General features: G+C 40.3%; 1 protein-coding gene across 1 annotated transcript in view; it reads right to left on the bottom strand.

The window, feature by feature from the left end:
• Positions 1–15384, bottom strand: part of RHOBTB1 (Rho related BTB domain containing 1) — a 190190-nt gene extending 174806 nt beyond the window's left edge. The window contains exon 1 of the mRNA XM_036735062.1: positions 15369–15384. The gene's annotated coding sequence lies outside the window, so the exon portion shown is untranslated. The remainder of the gene's footprint in view (positions 1–15368) is intronic.
• Between the last annotated feature and the right edge of the window lie 5699 nt (positions 15385–21083).

Raw genomic sequence — 21083 nt, forward strand, 5'->3', positions numbered from 1 at the left:
AATTGGGAAGAGAAATGAGACTGATGCAAGAAAACCATGAAAAACAAGTCAATGACTGGCTAAAGGAGACCCAAAAAATACTGAATAAAACAACACATTAAAAAATAGACTAACTCAAATGGCAAAAGAGCTCCAAAAAGCCAATGAGGAGAGGAATGCCTTGAAAGGCAGAATTAGCCAAATGGAAAAGGAGGTCCAAAAGACCACTGAAGAAAATACTACCTTAAAAATTAGATTGGGGGCAGCTAGATGGCGCAGTGAGTAGAGCACCGGCCCTGAAGTCAGGAGGACCTGAGTTCAAATTCGGCCTCAGACACTTGACAGATGTACTAGCTGTGTGACCTTGGGCAAGTCGCTTAACCCCAATTGCCCTGCCTTCCCCCTCAAAAAAAATTAGATTGGAGCAAGTGGAAGCTAGTGACTTTATGTGAAATCAAGATATTATAAAACAGAACCAAAGGAATGAAAAAATGGAAGACAATGTGAAATATCTCATTGGAAAAACTACTGACCTAGAAAATAGATCCAGGAGAGATAATTTAAAAAATTATTGGACTACCTGAAAGCCATGATCAAAAAAAGAGCCTAGATATCATCTTTCAAGAAATTATCAAGGAGAACTGCCCTGATATTCTAGAGACAGAGGGTAAAATAGAAATTGAAAGAATCCACCTGATCACCTCCTCAAAAAGATCCCAAAAATAAAACTCCTAGGAATATTGTCACCAACTTCCAGAGCTCCCAGATGAAGGAGAAAATACTGCAAGCAGCCAGAAAGAAACAATTTGAGTATTGTGGAAACACAATCAGGATAACACAAGATCTAGCACCTGTTACCTCTAGGGATTGAAGGGCTTGGAATATGATATTCTGGAGGTCAATGGAGCTAGGATTAAAAACCAAGAATCACCTACCCAGAAAAACTGAATATCATGCTCCAAGGTAAAATATGGACTTTCAATAATATAGAGGACTTTCAAGCTTTCTCAGTGAAAAGACCAGAGCTGAATAGAAAATTTGACTTTCAAACACAAGAATCAAGAGAAGCATGAACAGGTACACAAGAAAGATATATCATAAGGGACTTACTAAAGTTTAACTGTTTTGTTTACATTCCTACATGGAAAGATGATGTGTGTAATTCATGAGAGCTCAGTATTAGGGCAGCTGAAGGGAATATATATATATATATATGTATATATATATATATATATGTGTGTGTGTGTGTGTGTGTGTGTGTGTGTGTGTGTGTGTGTGTGTGTGTATGTATAGACAGAGGGCACAGGGTGAGTTGAATATGAAGGGATGATATCTAAAAAAAAATCAAATTAAGGGATGAGAGAGGAATATATTGAGAGAGGGAGAAAGGGAGAGATAGAATGGGGTAAATTATCTTGCATAAAAGTGGCAGGAAAAAGCAGTTCTGTTAGAAGGGAAGGTGGGGCAGGTGAGGGGGAATGAGAGAATCTTGTTCTCATTGGATTTGACCTGAGGAGGGAATAACATACACACTCAATTGGGTATCTTACCCCACAGGAAAGAAGGAGGAAGGAGATAAAAAGGGGGCACAATAGAAGGGAGCACAGATGGGGAGGAGGTAATCAAAAACAAACACTTGAAAAAGGACAGGGTCAGGAAGAAAATTGAATAAAGGGGGATAGGATAGGAAGAAGCAAAATATAGTTAGTCTTTTACAACATGAGTATTGTGGAAGGGTTTTACATAATGATATGTTGAATTGCTTGCCTTCTTAGGGAGGGTGGTTGGGGAGGGAAGAGGGGAGAGAATTTGGAAGTCAAAGTTTTAAAAACAGATGTTCAAAAAAAGTTGTTTTGGCATGCAACTAGAAAATAAGATATACAGGCAATGGGGCATAGAAATTTATCTTGCCCTACAGGAAAGTAAGGGAAAAGGGGTTGGGTGGGGTAGTGGGGTGACAGAAGGGAGGGCTGACTGGGGAATGGGACAACTACAATATATGCCATCTTGGAGTGGGGGAGGGTAGAAATGGGGAGAAAATTTGTAATTCAAACTCTTGTGAAAATCAATGCTGAAAACTAAAAATATTAAATAAATTAAATAAATAAATTTTAAAAAAAGAATCAACATTGAACTTTTCAGAGGAATCTATTTCATATGCCTCAAATCTAATTCTTTCTGAAGTTGCTTTCTTCAATACCTGCCAACTTAGTTTTCTTTTTTGGATTTGCTTTGGCCTTGGGAATTCAATCTGGGCAGTCTCTAGATTTCAGTAAACATAACTTTTGTCATTTCTTTGGGTCCACACCCAGGATTTCATCACCGTGGGGAATTTACTGGGTGGAAACTCCCTCCATGGATGTAAATCGGGAATTCACCTGTAATTTATACATTTAGAGAATTGTTTGGCAGCATGAACGGTTCAGTAACTCTGCCAGGGTCACAAAGGAGAGTCCATGTCAGAATTGGGATTTGAACCCAGGTCTTCCAGCCACTACCTCATGTTTCCTCTCCAGCATGGCAACCACAAATCATCCTCTTCCTTATTTTTTCATTTCTTGTCTATCATCCTCCTGACATCTCCACAGTGCTTCAAGGTTTACAGATTTTTCCTCACAACCATCATGTAAGTAGGTAGTGAAAGTGTTATTATGATTATCTCCATTTTACAGATGAGAAAATGGGCTCCATGAACACATAAGAGCATCAGATTTAGAGCTGAAGTGAACTAACATACCACTTTTAGTTCAGTGCTTTCATTTTATAGAAGAGGAAACAAGTTAGGGAACTAACTTTTCCGTGATCTCCAAGCTTATGATTACATGGCACTATTATCAACATACAATTAGTGCCTTGTATTGGATATAAATAGCATGAATTAATTAGAATATATTTCCCTTCAGTTTTAAAGATTCTTAATTTTCCTTTAAAAATGATCAGAAGTAATGGAAAGACTTCCAGAATTGGTGTCATTCAAGAAATAACAGCTGTTACCCAAAGTGGACATTCAACATCTGCATGGACTTACGTATTGAGCATGATTTCCATTGGGCACACAGTATTTGATAAGACTGCTTTGGAAAACTGAGTGGTTAGACTGAGCCTATCATTCAAACTACTAGCACCCATCCTACCACCTGGAATAGTGCCTGGCTTATAGTGGCCACTTCAAAAAAATGCTTGGTGAAGCAAATGGAATGGTCTGTAGTAGCTTTTGATGACAAAATTCTTTCAAAACCAAAAAAAAGAAAATGAGGTAGTAGGGGGCAAAGAAGGGGTTAAAACATGTCCTCAACATCTGGCTGAGAAACACTGCCATCAGAAAGAGCTCAGGTGTTCAGGTAACATCGAGTATTCCACATGATGGCTCTGTAATCTCATCACTGTGGGTGTTCTGTCTAATGAGACAGACTGTAATCTGTCCAATGAAGATTCATAAATAAGTCCACCATAGATCTTACACCATGTGTCATGTGCTCTTCTACTCATGGTCACCATTCACCTTTCCATTGCCTTCTGGGTGATCCTCAACCTCCATTATTTAGTGACCACAGTATTCCATGACTTGTAGCCTGGCATCATCAATGGAACAACAAAATGGTGTTGAAAAGATGGATATTGATTTCATGAGAAGGCTTAGAGATCATTAAAGGAACTCATAAGATGGAACAATTTTTTTAAAAAAAACCATGATTGATGGAAATGAAGTTATCATCCTTCTATAGCCTTCTATATCTAGTGTGATACAAAGACAGCTGTGGTATACCAGACAGAAAGCTTTATTTAGAGCCAGAGGAGCTGGGCTCAAATCCTGCCTCTTCTATTTGCCACTAGTGTGCCCTGGGGCCAGTCACTTCATCACCCTGTGCCTCAGTCCCCCCTTCTGTAAAGTGAGGGGGTTAGACCAGGATATGTCTAAGATCTCTTCCAGTTCTAAATCTGTCAGCTAACAATTATCTACAGCAAAGAGACATTGTGAAGCACTAACAAGTAGAGGGCACATTTCTGGGCAACCTCTAGGACAGTAGGTACATCATTAGCAAGCTTTGTCATTGGAAACAAAATCATATCCTTGAGGACACAATCTGAAGCCCCCTGAATTGGCACAGTGCTAGATGCGATCATACCGAATGTACCTTAGAAACTCCAGCTAATCTTCAACTGCTGCCATGACCAGCACACCTATGTTCCTAAGACTATGTTGTCCTTATCCCCACTAAGCGATTTAATGGAGGGGTATTATTGGTTATGTTCTGAGTTGGATTGGAACTGTCACTGCTGACGCTACTGCTCACATCATGAATTTTCTCCATAGAGCAAAGAAAGGAATATTTGTGCTCCCGATCACAGGCAAAATGTCACTCTGATTGCTTGCCAAGTCACAGACAATATGGTTCATCAGTTGCCTGGCATAGGCCCCCTGAGACATGTGAAACCATCTGGTTGAAGGCCACATTCACCATTTGGTTACGGATGGTAGTTTTGCTAGATTGGCTCTCATACGTAACAGAAGACATATAACTCAGTGGGCACCATCTGCCAGTTCCTTCTGTGGAAGATTGATGAGTCTGAAATCCTCCAGCCTTCGCTTTTCCTAGGCTCATGATCAGGAAGTCTTTATCACAGAGTTATCTCATTCAATAAAAGCACAGCCTAAAAGAGACTGTGAAAATCAAAATTGTTTGGGTAGGAAGTTGATACACCACTAACTAGTCTACCCTGCCTGGAACCCCAGATGCCACAGCATCAGGAAGCACATTTCACAAGAATGAGAGATACTACACAGAAGCCTTAAGAATGGCCTTTCAAAAGACAAGGATCTGGGATATGGCTCAGGGAGCTAGCAGACTGATGGGCCCTTCGCCTGTGTGTAAGAGGCAGCTGTCCAGTTCTTGCAGTGAAGGAGTTGTTGGATAATCAAACACACAGTTCTGCCAGGAAAAAAAAACTGGTTGTTGTTACTGGTCCAGTCATTCCAGTTACGTCCAACTCTTTGTGGTCCAATTTGGGGTTTTATTCACAAAGATACTGGAGTGGTTTGCCATTTCCTTTTCCAGCTCATTTTACAGATGAAGAACTGAGGCAAAGAGGGTGAAGTGACTTGCCCAGGGTCACACAGCTGTAAGTGTCTAGGCCAGATTTGAACTCATGAAGATGAGTCTTCCTGATTCCTAACCCATTGTTCTATATGGTGCCACCTAGCTGCCCTCCAGGAAGAAAATGGCTTAAAGCAATTAGGAATCAGTTGTTGACTACAGTGAGTGATGATGTAATTAGAAGAGAGGTTTGGGATTATTTTTTTAAGAAAATGAGCACTGATGAGCCAGAGCATCCAAAGGAGGGCAACCATGATGATGATGGACCTGAGAAGATGCCATATGGAGATTAGTAGAAGTAACTAGAGTATTTAGCCTAGAAAAAAGACTTGGTTGGAGGTCGTATTTCAAATATCTGAAAGGTTATTTTATAGAAGATTCTGTTCCTGTTCCCCAGAGTCCAGAACTCAGAGCAATATGGGGGGAAGGGCAGAGTTTCAGAGAGGCAGATTTAAATTGGATCCATTGCAAATGTGAAAAATTCAAGTTCTCTCAGAGTAGCATGGGCTGCTCTGGGAAGCAATGGGTTCCATCTAGGAGAGTGCTCATAAATGTTTAAGAACCAGCTCTCCAAAAGAAAAAAAAAGGATGTACTTCTAAATTGAATCTGTATTATTAACATTTATTTTCACCATCATTTTCTTAAGCCGGGACAATCAACAAAACAATAATTAAAGCCCTAATTTGTAGCACTTGCAGATTTGAGATGTAAATGCTTTCACTGAAAATTTAACAATTGGCTCTTGTCCTCGGGTTTGAGCTGGCTCCAGCATACTCTTGGTTCCATGGAAGTCTTCAAGCAAAGCTAAATGACCACATGTCAGTTATGTCATGGAGGGGATTCTTTCTGGGTATAGGTTGGACTGAATGGCCACTTATGGATCAATAAGACACTTGGGTTGATGGACCAGAAAGAGTCCTCTCAATAGTTTATTTATAGAAAAAGAACTTGAACCATTAGAATGAACAAACAGAAACTTTGTGTGTCTAACAATGAAGGATGGGGTGTGTTGTGGTCGGGGTGTGGCTTTATGCCAGGCTGGTGACTGGCATTGCCAGGAAGTTGTCACTTAATCTTAGTTGTCCTTACCCTCTTGTCAGTTGCTGCTCCTTCCTGCCACTCTCTTGGCTTCTCCCCTCAACCCAGTCATGGAAACAACAGGAAAGGGAAGTAGGTCCATGTCATGAAAAGCTTACTAACACTTAGAGCTGTCCCACAGTGGAATGGACTCCCTTGAGAGGTGGTGGGCTTCCCCGACAACGAAATGCTAGAGGACCACTTGGTAGTTATGTTACACAGTTACAGGTATATGTATAGTACACACTCATACACATACATACATATGTATATACACACTTATACATACATATGTTATATATGTGTGTATATATACACATATATGCATATACACATATACATACATATATACATACACACATATACATACACATATACATACATATATACATACACACATATACATACATATATACATATATATATATATATATATATATATATATATATATATATATATATATATTATATGGTGGGTTGGACCAGATGGCCACTGAGATCGCTTCCAATTCTCAAATTTTTTGGCTTTTGTGATTCTTGGTATTTTCTTCAAGAAGAAATTCAGAAATGACTGAACAATATTGCAAAAGTGACACTAATCCCATCTTAATGGACAGAAAATGACTGACTGCCACTGAAAGCTTAGCATAAAACTTGGAAATAGTCAGTGTTTAATAAATGAACACTGAGGAGTAATTTTACAACCAGCTTCTTATGTGCAATTAAAATAGGAGTTAGTTAAGAATGATGGTTTAAAAAAACAACACTATTAGGAGGAAGGATAAGGATTAGCCAACAACTCTGTATGCAGTTACAGACATTCGATCCTATCTGTTCAAATAGGATGTCAATATAAAAATGGAAATAAACAAAAATACATAATTGTACTACCATTTCTGGGACAAATTTGACCCATGTGAACAAAATAAGGAGACTAAAGATTCCCCAAGCTACCTTAGCCAGCAATCAGGTGATATGTAGCTTCATTTGGCAAAGAGACCAAGAGCAGCATCGATTTAGGCCATAAACTCCTTTGAAAAGGTTACAGAGGGGAAAGATGGAGGGTTACAAACTGCATAAGCTCATAAGAATACAAAAGTCAGTTGTAGGGGGGAGCTGTCCTTATAGAGTGGAAAGAGACTTGGAGCTAGGTCATCATTATGCCAACTGGGTGAGACCTCATGGCAACAATGCCCACTAGGATGACTGTGATCTGTTCTCATCAGGGACAAGAGCAAAACCTCCCTGCTGGCACTCAGGACCCAATGTGCTATGGGAGAAAGTGATTGCAGTATCTGAGGAACTGAAATTGAGAAAAGTAGCTAGTTTTGACTAAATACACACAAAAGAAATCTGTGCTCAAGGTAACACAATTTTAAAGTCATCCATAGCTAAATTTTTAAGACCACAAAAAGGAAATTATTCCAAGAGGCTAGAAAAGTTCATAAATAATACTTTTAATTAAGCCCACGAGCATTTATTAAGCACTTAGGATGTGCCAGGCACATAATAGCAGCAACAAAATGATACCAACTGATACATGGTCATTTGAAGACTAGATAGCACATTTAAAATACGTCGTCCCATTTGCAGTTGACAACAATCCTGAAAGGCAAGTACTATAGGTTTCAGTTCCATTTTATAGATGAGGAAACTGAAGCTGAAATACGTAAAGTGACTTGCTTGCAGTCACACAGCTGGGATCAAAGAAGAAATTTGAACCTAGTTACTCTTGAGATCCAAGGCTGGTACAGTACTCCATCTAATGCCAGGCTCGAAGATAGAAGAGAAATGAGAAACAACGTAGACTATGCATCCACGGAGAAATATATCCTTGATGAAAATAGGAATAGATTTTAATAGTAGATCCCACTGTATAGAGCAGCTAGACTAAAGCCCATCACACACGTACGTATATATGTGTGTGCGTGTGCGTGTGCGCATGTGCGCATGTGTGTGTATGTGTATGCACGTGCGCGCGCGCGCGCGTGTGTGCGTGTGTGTGTGTGTGTGTGTGTGTGTGTGTGTGTAGCTGTTGGCTCGTTGGATAGAATGCTGGACTTGGAGTCAGGAAGACCTGAGTTCAAATCCAAGGTCTCCTCCAACTGTAAATCAATGATCCTATGCTTCTCTCTTTGTGTACAGATTCCTTGTCCCTGGAGTCTTCTCCTTTTCATCTGTCTCTTCAAACGCTGTTCTCAGATCAAATACCACGTGCAGGAGGCTTTTCTTTCCTAACGTTCTCAGCTGATATTGCTCCCCCAGACTAAAATGTTACAGCTTAGACCTCTGAGTTCATTAGTGTAGAAAGCATCCAGTGAGGAAATTCCCCATTTGAATGTAGATCAGCACGGTCTCGGCAACTTTAGAGAGTTACCAAGAGCACTGAAAAGTTAAAATGAGTTGCCCAGGATCACACAGCCAGTAGGTATCAGAGGGAAGACTTGAACCCAGGTCTTCTTGGCTCTAAGGCAAACTCTCTATTATCCCATGCTGCCTTTCACTCAAAATTAGCAATAAGGATGATAACTGGACTTGTGATTTTGCTGGCATAATGAACTCCCAGGTGAAGGAACTCCCTCTATCAATGCAGGTTGCCATCTTTTCTGAAAATTAGTCTTAAAATTATGTAGAGAACTGAGGGGCAGTATGTGTTAAAGGCAGGAGTAGAACCCAGGTCTTGTATTCTAGCCACTATTTCTTGCCTCTCAAACCAAATTATCTTCTGTATATTTTGGATTAATTTATGTCTATCCAGGTTTCTCTCAAGTAGAATGGAAGTACCCCACTGGCAGCGACCCCTTCATTTTTGCCGTTATATTCCTGGCACCTAGCACAGTGCCTGGTGCCTAGAAGGCACTTAATAAATGCTTGTTCCATTGAATTACTCTATAGGAAACAGTGCCACAAACATGGGTGTTTCTCTTTTTCTCCCTTTGCTTCCATTAATTTTCCATCCTCTCCTTGTCTAATCACTCCGGGGAGGCCCTCCTGCTCAGGGCTCCTATTTTCCCATAGTCTTTTATTTAATAGATTCATTTCATCTTAATCAAAGTCTCAGAAACTAATGGAAAAAGTTACAAGTGTTAGATTCCAAACCCCTGAAAACAGTCCATCAATTTGATTTAATTCTGCCCAATTAGCACATCATTGTGGGAGAATATTAGCTTAAGAATCGATGATGCTAAACCTTAACATTTTATTCTGCATTAAAAATTTATTCCAATGGTAAAGAGATGCTTCATATTGGCTCATTCTAAATGAAAGGAGTTGGCTCCTTAGGGTGGTTCTGGATGCAAGGAAGATGGTGCTTCTTGCTAGGAAGTCCATTGCTTCTTTTTACATAGATCATCACTTAAATGAATCATGAGGAGGCGCTGAAATGAAGCCAGTCCTTGCTTGCAAACTGTAGGAGTCTTGAGATTACTACAAGAGCGAGCTTCCCCTTCTGCAGTGCATGACCTAGAGTTTGGCACAAGACCATGTGTGCACATTGTAGGTCCTCAATTGTGGCATTGGATTCCCCCACTAAGATGCCAATGAGCATGTTGTTGCTGTTCAGTTGAGTCAGACTCTTTGGGACTCCATCTGGGCTTTTCTTAACAAAGATACTGAAGTGATTTGTCATTTCTTTCTCCAGGCAATTTTATAAATGAGGAAACTGAGGCAAACAGGATTAAGTGACTTGCCCAGGGCCATAAAGCTAGGATGTATCTGAAGCCAGATTTGAACTCAGGAAGAGGAGACTCCAGACCCAGCACTCTATCCATGGCAGCACCACCTAGCTGCCTCCACAGAGCGGGAGTGACTGGCAACATCTAACCTCCTTAAAAGTCTTCCAAATGAAGAGTTCTAGTGGGCTTTGAACCGATTTGTTAAAACTATAAAAATGCAACACCTTCTGATTGTTTTCAAAATCCTTTAGCTGGCACCATAGAAGATGGAAATTGACTAGCTGAATTTCAACAAAAACTTTGTGTATCATTGGTAAATGGGAAGAAAAAATGGGCATGGTGACTTTATGAGCTCAGCCATTGAAGCATTTCTTCCATTTGGATCCATATTTCTTTGTGAGATTATCTCTTTCATCTACAAGAAGCATTAAATCCAAATTTTGAAATAAAATGAATTTAGAAACGATCTTTGAATCACTATATCATAGTGTCATACCAGACTTTAAAAAATAATGAAGCATATTCCATCACATTCCTGTCACTAAGAATATCATTATTAATTATGCTATTTTGGTGAGAGCAAAAAGGCTTTTTGTGCCAACAGAAAAATATTTTCAAAGTGCTATATTATCTATCTCATCCTTTTAAATTCATATCTGTGTGTAAGTTTTATAATATACATAATTACTAGAATAGTAACACATGCATATATATTCTATAAATGAAAAAATATGCATAGTTGGAGGATATGTACTTTTTTTTTTTACTGAGAAATGCATAACCCATAAAGCAGTTCAGAATCTATTCTGCTAATAATAATGATAACGTTATATATAGTGCCTTAAGGTTACCAAAATACTGGAACATTTATTCATTTATATCTCATTTGTTCCTCACAACAATCCTGGGAGGTAAGCGGCATTAATATCTCCATTTGACAGAGGAGATAACTGAGGCTACCAAAATACTGTAACGTTTATTCACTTATATCTCATTTGCTCCTCACAATAATCCTGGAAGGTAAGTGGCATTAATATCTCCATTTGACAGATGAGATAACTGAGGGACACAGCAGTTAAGTGACTTGCCCAAGATCACACAATTAGTAAGAACATGAAGCAATATTTAACCTTAGGTCTTCTTCTCTATCCACAATGCCATGCTAGTTCTTGATAGAACCTCTTCTAAGCTTCATGAGATGACTTTGCAATTTGATGGAGAAATCTCTACCATTTTTAATTTTATAGATGAGAGAGAGAGAATGTGTGTGCATGTGTGTGTATGTGTGTGTGGCACATGGTCCTATGTGAGGCCACTAGTAGAGCAGTGGATAGAGTGCTGAGCCTGGGGTCAGGAAGACCAGAGTTCAAATCCTGTTTTAGACGCTTACCAGCTGTGTGGGCAAGTCATTTAATCTCTGTCTCCCTCAGTTGGCTGAACTGTAAAATGGGGATAATAGTAGCACCCCCCTCATTCCAGAGTTGTAAAGATGAAATGAGATAGAAATTGTAAAAAGCACTTGGTATAACATCGTAGGAGCTTAATAAATGCTTATTCCTTTTCCTTCCCTCTTTTGGAACATCTTTGAAACCTCTTGCTGAGAATACAATTCTTTACATTACTATCAGCCAAGGATTCAAGTAGACAATCAGAATTACAGAACAAGATCCTCTAGTTCGACCTGTATCTACACGAGAATCACTCTACAACACACCCCCTGCAAAAGGGTTGGTCAGGGCAGGAATTGCTAGGCAGCCTACTCCATTTGGAGATGGCCCCAATTGTGAGGAAGTTCTTCCTTAACTCCAGCTGAAGACTTTCCTTCAATGTCCACTGCAGGCTCCTGGTTCTGCCCTCTGGGCCCAAGCAGGGAGAGTGCGACCCTTCTTCCACAAGACAGCCCTTGGGTCATCTCCATAAAGTCTTAAGACAGTGCTTTTCTAATGCCATGGATCTCCTTCTCAGAGCCTGGCTTTCTGCTTGGTTGCAGCTGACAAGTCAACTTTCCCAAGGCTGTAGTCAACAATGGCCTTCGAGTTAAAAGCAATTGCCTCCTAAACAGCCTCACCTTCCAAGGAGAAAACAGTCACCGGGCAGTAACAGGAAGGACTCACATATATCAGGTACTTTTTAATTCCTTAGGTTTATGAAGTGCTTTCTTTGCAATGAGCCCGAGAGGCAGGTATCTCCTTAAGGTAACACCTTAACGTGTTGCACTTTTGCTTAGATAGTGTGTTGTTGTTGTACAAATTGAAGGTCATGGTAACCCTGCATCGAGCGAGTCCATTGGTGCCATTTTTCCAACAGCATGTGTTCACATCATGTGTCTGAGTCACAATTTGGTAATTCTCAAAATATTTCAAACTTTTTCAGTATTGTTATGTCTGTGATCAGAGATCTTTGATGTTACTTATAATTTTTTTTGGGGGGGGAGATGTCATGAACCGTGCCATTTAAGATGGTGAACTTAATCGATAAATGTGTGTGTGTTCTGATTACTTCACTGACTATCTCTCTCCCTCTCCTCAGGCTTCTCTAATCTCTAAGACACAAAAATATCGAAGATCATTACATAAACTCCATTGATAAAGCAGAATCAGGGTTTGAGAGGATTGACTCCAATGTTGAAAGAAGTTCTACTGTGAGTAAAATGCTATCAAACAGCCTTGTGTGCTATAGAGAAATCTTTGGTGAAAGGAAGAATCAATCTCGGGTAGCGAAATTCATTATTGTCTTATTTTAAGAAATTGCCACAGCCCCCCAACCTTCAGCAACCACCACTCTGATCAGTCGGCAGCTGTCAACAGCAAGACCTTCCACAGGAAAGAGATTGAGACCCGCTGAAGACTCGGATGATGTCTGGCATTTTTTTTTTTTAGCAATAAACTATTTTTAAATTAAGGTATGTACTTTTTTTTAGACATAGTACTATTGAACATTTAATAGACTACAATATAGTGTAAATATAACTTTTATGTGCACTGGGAAACTAAAACATTCATGTGACTCGCTTTATTGCAATATTCACTTTATTGCAGTGGTCTGGAATGGAACTCGCAATATCTCCAGGGTCTGCCTGTACTTCTAGTCTCCCTTTTTCAGATTAGGAAACTGAGGAAAGGGGAGGCTCAGTAACTTACCCATTATCACACAGTACTAGCACAAGCATTCAAATGTGAACCTCTGACCTCAATAATAATAGGAGTCAGGAAAATTAAGAATAAAAGGTTTTAGCCTAAGAAGTCAAATTGCAAATAGGAAAATATTTTTTAAAAACTCCAATTCAAAAAAGAGTGTCAGGGAATTTGAACCAGTTAAAAGCTGGGTTTGTTAGAGGCCATGCGTTTCATTAAGAAGCATTCTTACGTACATTTATTATGGATGGGATGTTTTTAATGAATGCCTTCTGCCTTTATGAGAGGTCTGACCCCTTTAATGTGCTTGCAAATGGCTTTCATTTACTATTTACTATATATATGTGAGTCTGGCTCCATGTTTAGGAATTCAAGAGAAATTCAAACTGCCTCATAAATCACACAAGAATGCTTAGTTAAAAAAGTAATAACTAAAAAACAAACAAACACAACCAAACAATTACCTTTGGAAAAAGACATGTAAATAAGAGCCCAATCAATTAAGGATGAAAATTGTTCTTCCTTGGTGCGAATAGTGGCATCTATCTTTTAGCTTACACATATACATAGGAGGAAATTAATTCATAACCTACTGATTTGCAATCTGGGACAGTTTAGCAATGAGAGAGCTGGGCTGAGAGACAAGCACTCAGCAAAACTTTTCCTTCCCATGCAAACGAATAACATAAACAAAGTTAGCAAAATGAATCTCTAAAATGAGTATGAGAATAGAAGGTTTTAAAGCTCCTTCAAATACTTGAGAAAGAAGTCCATTTGCATAAAACAATTATGCAGCAATTTCACAGGAGATATGATATATTTTAGTAGGTCCCTTAAAGACTGCTACTTACCAACAAAGTTAGTGGTTTAAGCTACTGTGTAACTATAAGTAACAGAACTACATTTTCTCTTTTAAACATTCTATAGCTCAGACATAACTAATTCCAACCAAATCACTCAGAAAGATAAGTCTGGTTTAATTATTTTGCTATGTGAACAGGAAAAATGAATTTGAGTTTGCAGATGAAAAAACATTTTATTACCAATTGCAAAAAAATAACTTTTGAAGAAAGTATGATTGCTTAATGACATTTTAAGCATTCAGTAGACTCACAGAACTTCAGAGCTTGAAGGGACCATAAATATTTAATCCAGTGACTTTCAAAGTGTGGTTCAGGGACCCTCCAGCCCTTTCAGGAAATCTGTGAGGTCAAAACTATTTTTATAACAATACTAAGACATATTAATTTCCAATGCAGTAAATATGGATAAATGTAACCCATACAAACCCAAACAAAAGATCTTTGGGGTCCTTAGAGTATAAAGGGTTCTGGGGACTAAAAAGTTTGAGAACTACTGATCTAATTGAACCCCCATCCTTTCACAGGTGAGGAAACGGAGGCTCAAAGTCACACAGTTAGAAAGTAGCAGATCTGGGATTTGAAACCAGAGCTAACACTGTCCTTTAAAGGAAGCCACTGACAAAGGTTGGGTTTCTATGACCCTGTTGGCCAGTAGATGGATTACTGTTAAGATGAGTAGTTGGTCTAGATATGACCAGTTTTTTTTGAAGGGGGAGGGCAAGGCAATTGGTGTTAAGTGACTTGCCAAACATCACACAGTTAGTAAGTGTGTCAAGTGCCTGAGGCCAGATTTGAACTCAATTCCTCCTGACTCCAGGGCACTGCACCACCTAGCTGCCCCATGATCAGGTTTTGTTTGAAAAGACCAGTCTCATTTTAAGAAGGACATGGATTAGTTGGAAAGCATTGAGAAGAGGGCAAACAGCATGGTGAAGGGGATCTGAATGTCATACTACCTGAGGACTTCTTGAAGGAAATGGGAATGACTGGAATAGATGTAGAGGGGACACGAGAGTTGTTTTCAAGAATGTGAAGGATGTCACATGGGAGTAAGAGAAGACTTAAAAAGGGTTGCCAGGGCAGGCTGATCCAAGCTGATGAAATCAACTCTTTACTTGCACTGTTTGGCTTCAAAATGAGCAGAACTGGGGGATAAACAGAAGGTGAGTGGCAGCAAGGCAAGTCTTGAGGGCGAGAAAACTTCCAAACAATCCAAGCTATCCCAAAGTGGAATGGGTTAACACAATGGGCTCCCCATCACTGAAGGTCCCCAAGGAGGGCCCAGATGACGACTCATGAAATATTCTGTAGGGCTAATGTCCCCTTGATCCTCTGGATCAAAAAAAAAACAAACCACGTACCCCAATGAAGGAAACCAAAGAATAACACTGTTACAAACACCTAATAGCACAAGGACCTACCCATTAATAAAACTACTTTGATGGTTTTCTAGGCAAAACACTACCAAAATTGAACATTTTTGTAAAAGCAAAGGAAGGCGGAGAGGAAAGTAAATTCTGATATTATGATCAATCTCTACTTACCCAGCCAAAAGGGAAAAGGACCTTCATTTCCATTTTAATAACTTGTCCAAGCTGGCGTGTTAGAATGAGGAGTCTACCAGGTGTTTGTTGATTATAATCACACTAAGGAAAGAAATACAAACATGGAATATTTTATCATCACAAATAGAATTCTAATGCGTTGTAAATGCTCTGCATTTATGTATCTGTCAATGAGTCCTGTCCCCCAAACCCCCTGCCCCCACAGTGGAGGGCAAGGACTATTAGGACTGTTTTCTTTTTGCATCTCCAGGGCTCATACCAGTGCCCTGCCCATAGTAGGCACTTAATACGTCCTGGCTGATTCATTACCACACGCTTATTGAAATGAATCGACCATTAATCAAAGCCGCTGACAATGGCTGGGCACTGATAAGATAAATGAACCTACTCTATAGAGGCTGATACTTCTTCCCTAGTCACATTTTGAAAAGTCAAGAAAAATATTTTCTGTGCATAAATGTCTTGAAACAGAGAACAGACCAACTTAAAGAATTTTTTTTTTCCTTTGGCCAGAACAAAAGATTTAAATTGAGAGAGTAACACTGCTTGTTGCAGGGGATGGAGTGAGAAAGCTAGCTATTACTTGAACCTCTACCGAAGCCCAGCTGTGATTCAAGGCTTTCCTTCTAATCTTTCCCAACTACTTCCTTTGGAACATTGGTGCAGGGTGATCAGCTCCCCAAAGCACCTTTTACCCTCTGGGGAGATAGGAACATTGGGTGGGGGTTGCTGCAGCTGCTTGATCCTTCCCTGGGGAAAAAAAAGGTTTAGGACTCTCATGCTGAAACCGAAAGGAACTACGGAATGTACAAAACACTCGCAAATGACTTCTTCCCAAGCCCATCTGAAGCCACCACCAAATCCTCAGTCACCCAATTTGGTAAACTGAGTTATTTTAGTTAAAACCCTTAACTGGCTCTTCTATTCAATCAATTGCCAATTCATGTCAGTCCTGCCTCTGTCTCCCTACCATAGTTCAGGCCTTCGTCCCTTCCTGCCTGGGCTAATGCAGTAGTCTCCTGATTGTGTCTTCTTGACACTACTGGCTTCCCTTCTCCAACCAATTCATCACAGGGCTGCCAAAATCATCTTTGTAGGGTACTGGGTCACTCCCCTGCTCAAGGACTCTCAGTAGCTCTCTATTGCTTCAATAATGAAATACAAATTTCTCACTCTGCATTTGAGATCCTCTACAGGTCAGCTCCAACCCACCTCTCCAACTTCATTTCATATTACTCTTATGAACTCCATAAGCTATTCTCCAGATCCATTTCATCTCCTTTCTCTGTGTCTTTGTATAGGTTCTCTCCCATGCCTGAAATGTCTCCCTCCCCATGTCCGCCTGGCAGAGTTTTCTTATGAATCCTCAGCTGAAATGCTTCTTCCCTCTGTGAAGTCTTCCTTAATATGCCCAGCTATTAGGGCCTTCCCTTTCCAAATTTTCCAAGGGCTCTTGGTCTGACCTTTCTCTTGTGCTTTTCATTCCAAACCCTGTAACATACCAATCTGTGCACAAGTTGTATTCTCCCAGCAGAGTGCAAGCTTCCTGAGGGTAAGACTCTTTAATTTTTCTCTTTATACTATATCTACTTATATTTACATGTATATTTTCTTTATATTATATGTATTTATAGTTACATGTATATTTTCTTTGTACTATATGTATTTATATTTATATTTTCTTTATAATATATGTATTTATATTTACATATACATTTCATTTATATGTATTTTTAAATATATATACAAATATATTTCTTATTCTCTATCACCTTGCACTGTTCCTACTAGGATCAAATGATGATAACGAATGTTTAATAAACATTTGTTGAAATGAATTCTGATAATCTCACTTCATTGGTCTCTGTAGCTATAGAAACAGCAGCACAAGACAGAGGGAAAAGTATTGGACCGAGGCCTTGGGTTTAATTTCCCCTCTGTTACTTAGAACCTGAATGACTTTGGGCCAGTCATATAACCAGCCTTCCGTCTCCTTATCGGTAACATAAAGGGGTCAGACTAAATGTCTCTGAAGTCCTTCTAGCTCTTGACTGTATTTACTTCTGAAATCTCTTTTTATGTAGACAAAGCTTTAACTCATATTCACCTGGAGATACACAGACATTAGGGACATTGTTCTTTAGTAAACTGGGAGTTCAAATTTATAAAATGGTCAAAGGTTGTCAAGGACAGAAGCAGACAAAGTACCCCCTACTCACTGATTCCTCCCCCTCCCCAGCCACTTTATATCTCCACTTTATAGATTGTCTTCCAAATAGGATGTAAACTCCTTGATGGCAGAGTCTGTTTGGCTTGTTTGTTTTTGTATGCTAATGGTTTGAACAGTGGTTGACACACAGTAAGCACTACCATCCATCCAACCATCCATCCATTCATCCATCCATTTCTATCATTCATCGATCATATAGTATTTACCTATCATCTATCTACATATCTATCTTCTATCAATATCTATCATCTATCTACCCATCTATCTCTATGTATTCTCATTTCAAAGAATAAAGATTAAACTTTTGTCTCCATTTGTCTTCATAAGTCCAATGAAATCAAGAAAGGACAACAATTTACAACCCATGAATAAGTGAATTTCATTGCTGTGTCTTACAGGCTGGGGTGTGGGAGATAAGAGAGGGACACTCTTCTCCCTCCAGACCCCATTTCTCTCCTTCCATCCATGTTTTCTGCTCTTTGGCTCCCTCTCCTGGCCCACATGTCCAGCTGGCTTTCCAGGACTATAACAATATCGAGCTCTTTCTGCCGTTGGCTACAGCTGACAAACACCTGTCTGCTGTGGCTGAAACTCAGCTGGTTCCCAGCCTGGAGATACTGGTTATAATTGCTGACATGCTAGGGCCACTTGGATCTGTTTGCATCTAAAGTACAGGGTGGGCATCACACGATCAGGTGGAAAAGGACTCCAGAAAAGTGACAGTGATTTACTCGAGATCAATATTGTTTTCATGAAACCCCGATGTGACGATAAGTAGTGTTCTTCCTCCTGCCCCTTGGATTCTTTTTTTTTCTTTTTTCTTTTTCTTTTTGGCAGGGCAAGTGGGGTTAAGTGACTTGCCCAAGGTCACACATCTAGTACATGTGTCAAGTGTCTGAGGCCAAATTTGAACTCAGGTCCTCCTGACTCCAGGGCCGGTGCTCTACTCACTGCGCCACCTAGCTGCTCTATGCCCCTTGGATTCTATTGCTGACTCTGAAGCACCGCATTTCTTGGGTCAGTTATTGGTGTAGTAAGTCAAAAGTACCAGCCACCTTCTCTTCCTCCTGGGTCCTTATAATCAATCAATCAGCAAGCACTCATTGAGTACCTGCCATACATGGCAGGCCTTGTGCTTGGTACTGTTACTGCTGGGAACTTTTTGGCCCAGACCAGGCCAATCTACTCTCACCTGAGCCTATGCCATGGACTGGTGGGCCTGAATCGAGCTAGAGGAAGGGAACAGGACCTTCTCCCCCTCGCCAGATATGCCTGTTAGAACTAGAGAGTAAGAATTCTTAATGGCTTAAAGGAACCCAAGGATAGATCTTAGGGAGTATGTGAACCTGAACATCAAAAAAAGTTCATTTTCACTAATTTCCAAATGAAATTGAACAATTTCCTTCTATTATTTAAAACATGATTCTGGAAAGGAGTCCATGAAGCCAGAACTCTGGCTTCTCCAAATTGCCAGAAGAATCCGAGAACCAAAAAGATTCAGAACCATTGGACTAGAGGGATGCTGTGGCCCTGCCAGGTCCATTGGTAAAACATACCAACAAACTGCCAGCTTCCAATCTCCACAAGCAGCCCCCAACCCTTGCCTCTGGTTCGATAAGCCAGTTCTCCTCACTGGGCCTGTTTCTACCTTCTGATTATTTTTGGAAATATTTATTGACTTATGACTGATGATAATCAGGTGGTTCTAACATAAAGAGATAGCAGAAAGCTAGGAATGGAAGAGAGATAAGGTCCCTCCTCTCAGCTCCAACCAATATAAAACCAAGAGGGCATTTTGGGGGTCACAGAAGTTGGTTTGACTCATTTCTGTTACTTTCTCCCTGTGATTTGGGGTACTCATCTGTTCCTCTCTGGACCTTCATTTCCAGCTACTCCAGCTCCAGATCCTGCAGGACTCAGTATCTGCAATCAGGTTTACTCAAAATCCTACAATGGCTCCCTACTGGTTCTGGGGGAAAAATGCATACTCCTCAGCCTGGAATTTAAATCCTTCTCCCTAAACTTTTCACAATACCCATCAGCTTCCAGGGCCTCCCTCCTGATACGAACTTACACTTACTTTTTAAATATATATTTACGTATTTCCCTGTGCATGTGTTGTTTTTCCTAATAGACTACAGGCTCTTTGAGGGCAGGGCCTGCTCCATTTTCATCTCTCTAATTCTTAGATCAGTGCCTGACATGTAGCGGGTATTTAATAAGCAAAAGAAGACTGGATATTGTATCAGCAGAAGACCTGGGTTCAAATTCTGGCTTTGCTACTGGTGTGACTTCAGGCAAGTCAGCTCGCCTTGCTGGGTGACTCAGTTTCCCTATCTGTGGAATGAGGGGGTTGGACTAAAGAGCCCCTGAAGTTCCTTCTAGCTGCAGACCTATGATCCACTGAGTAATTTGGGGGTAGTTTTCCACAATTACATCAGGTAGGCATCCCCCCATCTCCACAGCTTGCACATGCTGGGGCAGAATGTTTGGTAGGGATGAGTTGCTTGGGTTGGCACTCCATGGGCCAACTATATTCTCTCCAACTATACTGTGAGATCCTAGCAAGGTATAGGTGAATAATTGATGGATTTGGAGGCAGAGGCACTGGATTCATACTTGATTCTTATACTTAGTAGCCTTGTGACTGAAGGCAAATAGTTTTAGGAGTGGGGAACCTGCGACCTCGAGGCCACAGATGGCCCTGTAGGTCCTCAAGTGAGGCCCTTTGACTGAAGGACCTAATGGATCACCTATGACTTTGAGGCTGCAGGTTCCCCATCCCTATAACTAACCAATCCAAACCTCACTTTTGACATCTATAAAATGGGGATAATAAAGAGGCAATGTGCTATATTGGATAGAGGGCTGGTTTTGGAGTCAGGAAAACCTAGAAGCCCTGCCTCTGACATTGAGGTTATGTGACCCTGGGTAAGTCACTTAACTTCTCTGAGCTGCAGAAAGGATGCTGACCTGCCTGAGGCAGTTCCTTATATAGTTTCTGATCTTCATAGGAGGTAAGAATAGTTCCCTACATTGATAAAAATCACAGGTGTAGACTATGGTAAGACCAATATTTTCCTGACCCAGCTTCTTTCCTCCTACCCACAACATTTGGAGGCTTTAACTAGAAGAAGACATATTTAGCTTTTTGCCCCCGATCCCTGATTGACTCTGGTTTTTCCTTGACATAGCTTCCTGGTCATCTCAGAGAGTAGATAAGAAAGTCCCAGCCACATGGAATCCAAGTCCCTCAGACTTGGTGGATTCTTGAAGACCACCCAGGACACTGTGTCCTTCACCATATCTTGTCCTGATGACCAGATGGAGAGAAGGGGGAGGGGATGACCACAGAAACTAAGTACAACTGTGCTTCCTTGCTGCATTAAACCACTTACTCTCGAGTGCCTCATTTCATCCCAATATTGAACCTATACTATGAGAGCTGTCTCCAACAAAGACCG

This window comes from Trichosurus vulpecula, chromosome 8 (genome assembly GCF_011100635.1).
Source record: "Trichosurus vulpecula isolate mTriVul1 chromosome 8, mTriVul1.pri, whole genome shotgun sequence".
In the NCBI taxonomy this organism is placed as follows: domain Eukaryota; kingdom Metazoa; phylum Chordata; class Mammalia; order Diprotodontia; family Phalangeridae; genus Trichosurus; species Trichosurus vulpecula.